Source organism: Eleutherodactylus coqui, chromosome 1, assembly GCF_035609145.1.
Source record: "Eleutherodactylus coqui strain aEleCoq1 chromosome 1, aEleCoq1.hap1, whole genome shotgun sequence".
NCBI classification, from domain to species: Eukaryota; Metazoa; Chordata; class Amphibia; order Anura; family Eleutherodactylidae; genus Eleutherodactylus; species Eleutherodactylus coqui.
In genome coordinates, this window is record NC_089837.1 from 9608875 (window position 1) to 9618230 (window position 9356).

Consider the following 9356-nt stretch of genomic DNA (forward strand, 5'->3'; position numbering starts at 1 on the left):
AAAAATACAAAACTCTGCGCCTAGCAGAGGATGGTTTCGATCCATCGACCTCTGGGTTATGGGCCCAGCACGCTCCCGCTGCGCCACTCTGCTGCTGCTTAAACCTCTCTTACGAGAAGCCACATTACCGTCTGACTGTTGTCAAGCCACTAACGAAGCAGAAGAGTTGGCTTTAGTCACACTAGGGGTGAGAGTTGCATTTTCACGATTGAGAAGTGGTGTGAATTCTATGGCGTTGGTGGTATAGTGGTGAGCATAGCTGCCTTCCAAGCAGTTGACCCGGGTTCGATTCCCGGCCAACGCATTGTTTCTCTTGTTTTGAAGTATTCTTGTTAACACTCTCTCCAGAGGCCAATGGTTGTGCGGTCAGGCTCAAAAAGAGTGCGCCCAGGAGGTATGCAGCTGCAAAGTCTGTGCGAGAGAGCCTCCGAGTTGAAGCATGCAAGGTTGTCGGACACTCAAAAGCATCCTTCGAGCCGGAATCGAACCAGCGACCTAAGGATTGCTAATTAGCTACTACAGTCCTCCGCTCTACCAGCTGAGCTATCGAAGGTTTAGCCAGATATGCGTGCAGCTGCTTCCTAGGTTTTTGTGTCAGTGCCAACTAAAAAGAAGTTGGCCCTTCATTTGAAGGTAGTGCCAAGTGGAAGTTTTGGAGGATGCGGGCATCGATCCCGCTACCTCTCGCATGCTAAGCGAGCGCTCTACCATTTGAGCTAATCCCCCTCTACTGTTGCTGGTTTCTGGCACTCGGGTCACACCGCAGTCATGTTATCATGCCTAAACCAAGCTTTGACCATGGGAGAAGAAAGGTTTCTTTTTTTTTTTTTTTTTTTTTTAAGTGTGGATTTTTTGGTGCCTTGAAATATAAAGGACAGTGGAGTTTGCTGGGCTTTGGGTGGCCTGAAAGAACGAGACAGTGAATTTTTGGGGTACCTTTTTCCTGGGAGCATGAAAAATACAAAACTCTGCGCCTAGCAGAGGATGGTTTCGATCCATCGACCTCTGGGTTATGGGCCCAGCACGCTCCCGCTGCGCCACTCTGCTGCTGCTTAAACCTCTCTTACGAGAAGCCACATTACCGTCTGACTGTTGTCAAGCCACTAACGAAGCAGAAGAGTTGGCTTTAGTCACACTAGGGGTGAGAGTTGCATTTTCACGATTGAGAAGTGGTGTGAATTCTATGGCGTTGGTGGTATAGTGGTGAGCATAGCTGCCTTCCAAGCAGTTGACCCGGGTTCGATTCCCGGCCAACGCATTGTTACTCTTGTTTTGAAGTATTCTTGTTAACACTCTCTCCAGAGGCCAATGGTTGTGCGGTCAGGCTCAAAAAGAGTGCGCCCAGGAGGTATGCAGCTGCAAAGTCTGTGCGAGAGAGCCTCCGAGTTGAAGCATGCAAGGTTGTCGGACACTCAAAAGCATCCTTCGAGCCGGAATCGAACCAGCGACCTAAGGATTGCTAATTAGCTACTACAGTCCTCCGCTCTACCAGCTGAGCTATCGAAGGTTTAGCCAGATATGCGTGCAGCTGCTTCCTAGGTTTTTGTGTCAGTGCCAACTAAAAAGAAGTTGGCCCTTCATTTGAAGGTAGTGCCAAGTGGAAGTTTTGGAGGATGCGGGCATCGATCCCGCTACCTCTCGCATGCTAAGCGAGCGCTCTACCATTTGAGCTAATCCCCCTCTACTGTTGCTGGTTTCTGGCACTCAGGTCACACCGCAGTCATGTTATCATGCCTAAACCAAGTTTTGACCATGGGAGAAGAAAGGTTTCTTTTTTTTTTTTTTTTTTTTTTTTTTTTTTAAAGTGTGGATTTTTTGGTGCCTTGAAATATAAAGGACAGTGGAGTTTGCTGGGCTTTGGGTGGCCTGAAAGAACGAGACAGTGAATTTTTGGGGTACCTTTTTCCTGGGAGCATGAAAAATACAAAACTCTGCGCCTAGCAGAGGATGGTTTCGATCCATCGACCTCTGGGTTATGGGCCCAGCACGCTCCCGCTGCGCCACTCTGCTGCTGCTTAAACCTCTCTTACGAGAAGCCACATTACCGTCTGACTGTTGTCAAGCCACTAACGAAGCAGAAGAGTTGGCTTTAGTCACACTAGGGGTGAGAGTTGCATTTTCACGATTGAGAAGTGGTGTGAATTCTATGGCGTTGGTGGTATAGTGGTGAGCATAGCTGCCTTCCAAGCAGTTGACCCGGGTTCGATTCCCGGCCAACGCATTGTTACTCTTGTTTTGAAGTATTCTTGTTAACACTCTCTCCAGAGGCCAATGGTTGTGCGGTCAGGCTCAAAAAGAGTGCGCCCAGGAGGTATGCAGCTGCAAAGTCTGTGCGAGAGAGCCTCCGAGTTGAAGCATGCAAGGTTGTCGGACACTCAAAAGCATCCTTCGAGCCGGAATCGAACCAGCGACCTAAGGATTGCTAATTAGCTACTACAGTCCTCCGCTCTACCAGCTGAGCTATCGAAGGTTTAGCCAGATATGCGTGCAGCTGCTTCCTAGGTTTTTGTGTCAGTGCCAACTAAAAAGAAGTTGGCCCTTCATTTGAAGGTAGTGCCAAGTGGAAGTTTTGGAGGATGCGGGCATCGATCCCGCTACCTCTCGCATGCTAAGCGAGCGCTCTACCATTTGAGCTAATCCCCCTCTACTGTTGCTGGTTTCTGGCACTCGGGTCACACCGCAGTCATGTTATCATGCCTAAACCAAGCTTTGACCATGGGAGAAGAAAGGTTTCTTTTTTTTTTTTTTTTTTTTTAAGTGTGGATTTTTTGGTGCCTTGAAATATAAAGGACAGTGGAGTTTGCTGGGCTTTGGGTGGCCTGAAAGAACGAGACAGTGAATTTTTGGGGTACCTTTTTCCTGGGAGCATGAAAAATACAAAACTCTGCGCCTAGCAGAGGATGGTTTCGATCCATCGACCTCTGGGTTATGGGCCCAGCACGCTCCCGCTGCGCCACTCTGCTGCTGCTTAAACCTCTCTTACGAGAAGCCACATTACCGTCTGACTGTTGTCAAGCCACTAACGAAGCAGAAGAGTTGGCTTTAGTCACACTAGGGGTGAGAGTTGCATTTTCACGATTGAGAAGTGGTGTGAATTCTATGGCGTTGGTGGTATAGTGGTGAGCATAGCTGCCTTCCAAGCAGTTGACCCGGGTTCGATTCCCGGCCAACGCATTGTTACTCTTGTTTTGAAGTATTCTTGTTAACACTCTCTCCAGAGGCCAATGGTTGTGCGGTCAGGCTCAAAAAGAGTGCGCCCAGGAGGTATGCAGCTGCAAAGTCTGTGCGAGAGAGCCTCCGAGTTGAAGCATGCAAGGTTGTCGGACACTCAAAAGCATCCTTCGAGCCGGAATCGAACCAGCGACCTAAGGATTGCTAATTAGCTACTACAGTCCTCCGCTCTACCAGCTGAGCTATCGAAGGTTTAGCCAGATATGCGTGCAGCTGCTTCCTAGGTTTTTGTGTCAGTGCCAACTAAAAAGAAGTTGGCCCTTCATTTGAAGGTAGTGCCAAGTGGAAGTTTTGGAGGATGCGGGCATCGATCCCGCTACCTCTCGCATGCTAAGCGAGCGCTCTACCATTTGAGCTAATCCCCCTCTACTGTTGCTGGTTTCTGGCACTCAGGTCACACCGCAGTCATGTTATCATGCCTAAACCAAGTTTTGACCATGGGAGAAGAAAGGTTTCTTTTTTTTTTTTTTTTTTTTTTTTTTTTTAAAGTGTGGATTTTTTGGTGCCTTGAAATATAAAGGACAGTGGAGTTTGCTGGGCTTTGGGTGGCCTGAAAGAACGAGACAGTGAATTTTTGGGGTACCTTTTTCCTGGGAGCATGAAAAATACAAAACTCTGCGCCTAGCAGAGGATGGTTTCGATCCATCGACCTCTGGGTTATGGGCCCAGCACGCTCCCGCTGCGCCACTCTGCTGCTGCTTAAACCTCTCTTACGAGAAGCCACATTACCGTCTGACTGTTGTCAAGCCACTAACGAAGCAGAAGAGTTGGCTTTAGTCACACTAGGGGTGAGAGTTGCATTTTCACGATTGAGAAGTGGTGTGAATTCTATGGCGTTGGTGGTATAGTGGTGAGCATAGCTGCCTTCCAAGCAGTTGACCCGGGTTCGATTCCCGGCCAACGCATTGTTTCTCTTGTTTTGAAGTATTCTTGTTAACACTCTCTCCAGAGGCCAATGGTTGTGCGGTCAGGCTCAAAAAGAGTGCGCCCAGGAGGTATGCAGCTGCAAAGTCTGTGCGAGAGAGCCTCCGAGTTGAAGCATGCAAGGTTGTCGGACACTCAAAAGCATCCTTCGAGCCGGAATCGAACCAGCGACCTAAGGATTGCTAATTAGCTACTACAGTCCTCCGCTCTACCAGCTGAGCTATCGAAGGTTTAGCCAGATATGCGTGCAGCTGCTTCCTAGGTTTTTGTGTCAGTGCCAACTAAAAAGAAGTTGGCCCTTCATTTGAAGGTAGTGCCAAGTGGAAGTTTTGGAGGATGCGGGCATCGATCCCGCTACCTCTCGCATGCTAAGCGAGCGCTCTACCTTTTGAGCTAATCCCCCTCTACTGTTGCTGGTTTCTGGCACTCGGGTCACACCGCAGTCATGTTATCATGCCTAAACCAAGCTTTGACCATGGGAGAAGAAAGGTTTCTTTTTTTTTTTTTTTTTTTTTTAAGTGTGGATTTTTTGGTGCCTTGAAATATAAAGGACAGTGGAGTTTGCTGGGCTTTGGGTGGCCTGAAAGAACGAGACAGTGAATTTTTGGGGTACCTTTTTCCTGGGAGCATGAAAAATACAAAACTCTGCGCCTAGCAGAGGATGGTTTCGATCCATCGACCTCTGGGTTATGGGCCCAGCACGCTCCCGCTGCGCCACTCTGCTGCTGCTTAAACCTCTCTTACGAGAAGCCACATTACCGTCTGACTGTTGTCAAGCCACTAACGAAGCAGAAGAGTTGGCTTTAGTCACACTAGGGGTGAGAGTTGCATTTTCACGATTGAGAAGTGGTGTGAATTCTATGGCGTTGGTGGTATAGTGGTGAGCATAGCTGCCTTCCAAGCAGTTGACCCGGGTTCGATTCCCGGCCAACGCATTGTTACTCTTGTTTTGAAGTATTCTTGTTAACACTCTCTCCAGAGGCCAATGGTTGTGCGGTCAGGCTCAAAAAGAGTGCGCCCAGGAGGTATGCAGCTGCAAAGTCTGTGCGAGAGAGCCTCCGAGTTGAAGCATGCAAGGTTGTCGGACACTCAAAAGCATCCTTCGAGCCGGAATCGAACCAGCGACCTAAGGATTGCTAATTAGCTACTACAGTCCTCCGCTCTACCAGCTGAGCTATCGAAGGTTTAGCCAGATATGCGTGCAGCTGCTTCCTAGGTTTTTGTGTCAGTGCCAACTAAAAAGAAGTTGGCCCTTCATTTGAAGGTAGTGCCAAGTGGAAGTTTTGGAGGATGCGGGCATCGATCCCGCTACCTCTCGCATGCTAAGCGAGCGCTCTACCATTTGAGCTAATCCCCCTCTACTGTTGCTGGTTTCTGGCACTCAGGTCACACCGCAGTCATGTTATCATGCCTAAACCAAGTTTTGACCATGGGAGAAGAAAGGTTTCTTTTTTTTTTTTTTTTTTTTTTTTTTTTTAAAGTGTGGATTTTTTGGTGCCTTGAAATATAAAGGACAGTGGAGTTTGCTGGGCTTTGGGTGGCCTGAAAGAACGAGACAGTGAATTTTTGGGGTACCTTTTTCCTGGGAGCATGAAAAATACAAAACTCTGCGCCTAGCAGAGGATGGTTTCGATCCATCGACCTCTGGGTTATGGGCCCAGCACGCTCCCGCTGCGCCACTCTGCTGCTGCTTAAACCTCTCTTACGAGAAGCCACATTACCGTCTGACTGTTGTCAAGCCACTAACGAAGCAGAAGAGTTGGCTTTAGTCACACTAGGGGTGAGAGTTGCATTTTCACGATTGAGAAGTGGTGTGAATTCTATGGCGTTGGTGGTATAGTGGTGAGCATAGCTGCCTTCCAAGCAGTTGACCCGGGTTCGATTCCCGGCCAACGCATTGTTACTCTTGTTTTGAAGTATTCTTGTTAACACTCTCTCCAGAGGCCAATGGTTGTGCGGTCAGGCTCAAAAAGAGTGCGCCCAGGAGGTATGCAGCTGCAAAGTCTGTGCGAGAGAGCCTCCGAGTTGAAGCATGCAAGGTTGTCGGACACTCAAAAGCATCCTTCGAGCCGGAATCGAACCAGCGACCTAAGGATTGCTAATTAGCTACTACAGTCCTCCGCTCTACCAGCTGAGCTATCGAAGGTTTAGCCAGATATGCGTGCAGCTGCTTCCTAGGTTTTTGTGTCAGTGCCAACTAAAAAGAAGTTGGCCCTTCATTTGAAGGTAGTGCCAAGTGGAAGTTTTGGAGGATGCGGGCATCGATCCCGCTACCTCTCGCATGCTAAGCGAGCGCTCTACCATTTGAGCTAATCCCCCTCTACTGTTGCTGGTTTCTGGCACTCGGGTCACACCGCAGTCATGTTATCATGCCTAAACCAAGTTTTGACCATGGGAGAAGAAAGGTTTCTTTCTTTTTTTTTTTTTTTTTTTTTTTTTTTTAAGTGTGGATTTTTTGGTGCCTTGAAATATAAAGGACAGTGGAGTTTGCTGGGCTTTGGGTGGCCTGAAAGAACGAGACAGTGAATTTTTGGGGTACCTTTTTCCTGGGAGCATGAAAAATACAAAACTCTGCGCCTAGCAGAGGATGGTTTCGATCCATCGACCTCTGGGTTATGGGCCCAGCACGCTCCCGCTGCGCCACTCTGCTGCTGCTTAAACCTCTCTTACGAGAAGCCACATTACCGTCTGACTGTTGTCAAGCCACTAACGAAGCAGAAGAGTTGGCTTTAGTCACACTAGGGGTGAGAGTTGCATTTTCACGATTGAGAAGTGGTGTGAATTCTATGGCGTTGGTGGTATAGTGGTGAGCATAGCTGCCTTCCAAGCAGTTGACCCGGGTTCGATTCCTGGCCAACGCATTGTTTCTCTTGTTTTGAAGTATTCTTGTTAACACTCTCTCCAGAGGCCAATGGTTGTGCGGTCAGGCTCAAAAAGAGTGCGCCCAGGAGGTATGCAGCTGCAAAGTCTGTGCGAGAGAGCCTCCGAGTTGAAGCATGCAAGGTTGTCGGACACTCAAAAGCATCCTTCGAGCCGGAATCGAACCAGCGACCTAAGGATTGCTAATTAGCTACTACAGTCCTCCGCTCTACCAGCTGAGCTATCGAAGGTTTAGCCAGATATGCGTGCAGCTGCTTCCTAGGTTTTTGTGTCAGTGCCAACTAAAAAGAAGTTGGCCCTTCATTTGAAGGTAGTGCCAAGTGGAAGTTTTGGAGGATGCGGGCATCGATCCCGCTACCTCTCGCATGCTAAGCGAGCGCTCTACCATTTGAGCTAATCCCCCTCTACTGTTGCTGGTTTCTGGCACTCAGGTCACACCGCAGTCATGTTATCATGCCTAAACCAAGTTTTGACCATGGGAGAAGAAAGGTTTCTTTTTTTTTTTTTTTTTTTTTTTTTTTAAAGTGTGGATTTTTTGGTGCCTTGAAATATAAAGGACAGTGGAGTTTGCTGGGCTTTGGGTGGCCTGAAAGAACGAGACAGTGAATTTTTGGGGTACCTTTTTCCTGGGAGCATGAAAAATACAAAACTCTGCGCCTAGCAGAGGATGGTTTCGATCCATCGACCTCTGGGTTATGGACCCAGCACGCTCCCGCTGCGCCACTCTGCTGCTGCTTAAACCTCTCTTACGAGAAGCCACATTACCGTCTGACTGTTGTCAAGCCACTAACGAAGCAGAAGAGTTGGCTTTAGTCACACTAGGGGTGAGAGTTGCATTTTCACGATTGAGAAGTGGTGTGAATTCTATGGCGTTGGTGGTATAGTGGTGAGCATAGCTGCCTTCCAAGCAGTTGACCCGGGTTCGATTCCCGGCCAACGCATTGTTTCTCTTGTTTTGAAGTATTCTTGTTAACACTCTCTCCAGAGGCCAATGGTTGTGCGGTCAGGCTCAAAAAGAGTGCGCCCAGGAGGTATGCAGCTGCAAAGTCTGTGCGAGAGAGCCTCCGAGTTGAAGCATGCAAGGTTGTCGGACACTCAAAAGCATCCTTCGAGCCGGAATCGAACCAGCGACCTAAGGATTGCTAATTAGCTACTACAGTCCTCCGCTCTACCAGCTGAGCTATCGAAGGTTTAGCCAGATATGCGTGCAGCTGCTTCCTAGGTTTTTGTGTCAGTGCCAACTAAAAAGAAGTTGGCCCTTCATTTGAAGGTAGTGCCAAGTGGAAGTTTTGGAGGATGCGGGCATCGATCCCGCTACCTCTCGCATGCTAAGCGAGCGCTCTACCATTTGAGCTAATCCCCCTCTACTGTTGCTGGTTTCTGGCACTCAGGTCACACCGCAGTCATGTTATCATGCCTAAACCAAGTTTTGACCATGGGAGAAGAAAGGTTTCTTTTTTTTTTTTTTTTTTTTTTTTTTTTTAAAGTGTGGATTTTTTGGTGCCTTGAAATATAAAGGACAGTGGAGTTTGCTGGGCTTTGGGTGGCCTGAAAGAACGAGACAGTGAATTTTTGGGGTACCTTTTTCCTGGGAGCATGAAAAATACAAAACTCTGCGCCTAGCAGAGGATGGTTTCGATCCATCGACCTCTGGGTTATGGGCCCAGCACGCTCCCGCTGCGCCACTCTGCTGCTGCTTAAACCTCTCTTACGAGAAGCCACATTACCGTCTGACTGTTGTCAAGCCACTAACGAAGCAGAAGAGTTGGCTTTAGTCACACTAGGGGTGAGAGTTGCATTTTCACGATTGAGAAGTGGTGTGAATTCTATGGCGTTGGTGGTATAGTGGTGAGCATAGCTGCCTTCCAAGCAGTTGACCCGGGTTCGATTCCCGGCCAACGCATTGTTTCTCTTGTTTTGAAGTATTCTTGTTAACACTCTCTCCAGAGGCCAATGGTTGTGCGGTCAGGCTCAAAAAGAGTGCGCCCAGGAGGTATGCAGCTGCAAAGTCTGTGCGAGAGAGCCTCCGAGTTGAAGCATGCAAGGTTGTCGGACACTCAAAAGCATCCTTCGAGCCGGAATCGAACCAGCGACCTAAGGATTGCTAATTAGCTACTACAGTCCTCCGCTCTACCAGCTGAGCTATCGAAGGTTTAGCCAGATATGCGTGCAGCTGCTTCCTAGGTTTTTGTGTCAGTGCCAACTAAAAAGAAGTTGGCCCTTCATTTGAAGGTAGTGCCAAGTGGAAGTTTTGGAGGATGCGGGCATCGATCCCGCTACCTCTCGCATGCTAAGCGAGCGCTCTACCTTTTGAGCTAATC

General features: G+C 48.5%; 18 non-coding genes across 18 annotated transcripts; all 18 read right to left on the minus strand.

Annotated features, from left to right (window-relative positions):
- Window positions 1-467: 467 nt before the first annotated feature.
- TRNAY-GUA (transfer RNA tyrosine (anticodon GUA)) lies at window positions 468-553 on the minus strand. Its single transcript is given in 2 exon segments — window positions 468-503; window positions 517-553. It is a non-coding gene; the product is annotated as a tRNA-Tyr (tRNA).
- Window positions 554-653: 100 nt separating this feature from the next.
- On the minus strand, window positions 654-726 carry TRNAA-AGC (transfer RNA alanine (anticodon AGC)). Its single transcript has one exon. It is a non-coding gene; the product is annotated as a tRNA-Ala (tRNA).
- Window positions 727-1421: 695 nt separating this feature from the next.
- Window positions 1422-1507, minus strand: TRNAY-GUA (transfer RNA tyrosine (anticodon GUA)). Its single transcript is given in 2 exon segments — window positions 1422-1457; window positions 1471-1507. It is a non-coding gene; the product is annotated as a tRNA-Tyr (tRNA).
- A 100-nt stretch (window positions 1508-1607) lies between these two features.
- TRNAA-AGC (transfer RNA alanine (anticodon AGC)) lies at window positions 1608-1680 on the minus strand. Its single transcript has one exon. It is a non-coding gene; the product is annotated as a tRNA-Ala (tRNA).
- A 704-nt stretch (window positions 1681-2384) lies between these two features.
- On the minus strand, window positions 2385-2470 carry TRNAY-GUA (transfer RNA tyrosine (anticodon GUA)). Its single transcript is given in 2 exon segments — window positions 2385-2420; window positions 2434-2470. It is a non-coding gene; the product is annotated as a tRNA-Tyr (tRNA).
- A 100-nt stretch (window positions 2471-2570) lies between these two features.
- On the minus strand, window positions 2571-2643 carry TRNAA-AGC (transfer RNA alanine (anticodon AGC)). Its single transcript has one exon. It is a non-coding gene; the product is annotated as a tRNA-Ala (tRNA).
- Window positions 2644-3337: 694 nt separating this feature from the next.
- Window positions 3338-3423, minus strand: TRNAY-GUA (transfer RNA tyrosine (anticodon GUA)). Its single transcript is given in 2 exon segments — window positions 3338-3373; window positions 3387-3423. It is a non-coding gene; the product is annotated as a tRNA-Tyr (tRNA).
- A 100-nt stretch (window positions 3424-3523) lies between these two features.
- TRNAA-AGC (transfer RNA alanine (anticodon AGC)) lies at window positions 3524-3596 on the minus strand. The gene has a single exon. It is a non-coding gene; the product is annotated as a tRNA-Ala (tRNA).
- Window positions 3597-4299: 703 nt separating this feature from the next.
- On the minus strand, window positions 4300-4385 carry TRNAY-GUA (transfer RNA tyrosine (anticodon GUA)). Its single transcript is given in 2 exon segments — window positions 4300-4335; window positions 4349-4385. It is a non-coding gene; the product is annotated as a tRNA-Tyr (tRNA).
- Window positions 4386-5253: 868 nt separating this feature from the next.
- TRNAY-GUA (transfer RNA tyrosine (anticodon GUA)) lies at window positions 5254-5339 on the minus strand. Its single transcript is given in 2 exon segments — window positions 5254-5289; window positions 5303-5339. It is a non-coding gene; the product is annotated as a tRNA-Tyr (tRNA).
- Window positions 5340-5439: 100 nt separating this feature from the next.
- Window positions 5440-5512, minus strand: TRNAA-AGC (transfer RNA alanine (anticodon AGC)). Its single transcript has one exon. It is a non-coding gene; the product is annotated as a tRNA-Ala (tRNA).
- A 703-nt stretch (window positions 5513-6215) lies between these two features.
- On the minus strand, window positions 6216-6301 carry TRNAY-GUA (transfer RNA tyrosine (anticodon GUA)). The gene is given in 2 exon segments: window positions 6216-6251; window positions 6265-6301. It is a non-coding gene; the product is annotated as a tRNA-Tyr (tRNA).
- Window positions 6302-6401: 100 nt separating this feature from the next.
- On the minus strand, window positions 6402-6474 carry TRNAA-AGC (transfer RNA alanine (anticodon AGC)). The gene has a single exon. It is a non-coding gene; the product is annotated as a tRNA-Ala (tRNA).
- A 705-nt stretch (window positions 6475-7179) lies between these two features.
- TRNAY-GUA (transfer RNA tyrosine (anticodon GUA)) lies at window positions 7180-7265 on the minus strand. The gene is given in 2 exon segments: window positions 7180-7215; window positions 7229-7265. It is a non-coding gene; the product is annotated as a tRNA-Tyr (tRNA).
- Window positions 7266-7365: 100 nt separating this feature from the next.
- On the minus strand, window positions 7366-7438 carry TRNAA-AGC (transfer RNA alanine (anticodon AGC)). Its single transcript has one exon. It is a non-coding gene; the product is annotated as a tRNA-Ala (tRNA).
- A 701-nt stretch (window positions 7439-8139) lies between these two features.
- TRNAY-GUA (transfer RNA tyrosine (anticodon GUA)) lies at window positions 8140-8225 on the minus strand. Its single transcript is given in 2 exon segments — window positions 8140-8175; window positions 8189-8225. It is a non-coding gene; the product is annotated as a tRNA-Tyr (tRNA).
- Window positions 8226-8325: 100 nt separating this feature from the next.
- Window positions 8326-8398, minus strand: TRNAA-AGC (transfer RNA alanine (anticodon AGC)). Its single transcript has one exon. It is a non-coding gene; the product is annotated as a tRNA-Ala (tRNA).
- Window positions 8399-9101: 703 nt separating this feature from the next.
- On the minus strand, window positions 9102-9187 carry TRNAY-GUA (transfer RNA tyrosine (anticodon GUA)). The gene is given in 2 exon segments: window positions 9102-9137; window positions 9151-9187. It is a non-coding gene; the product is annotated as a tRNA-Tyr (tRNA).
- Between the last annotated feature and the right edge of the window lie 169 nt (window positions 9188-9356).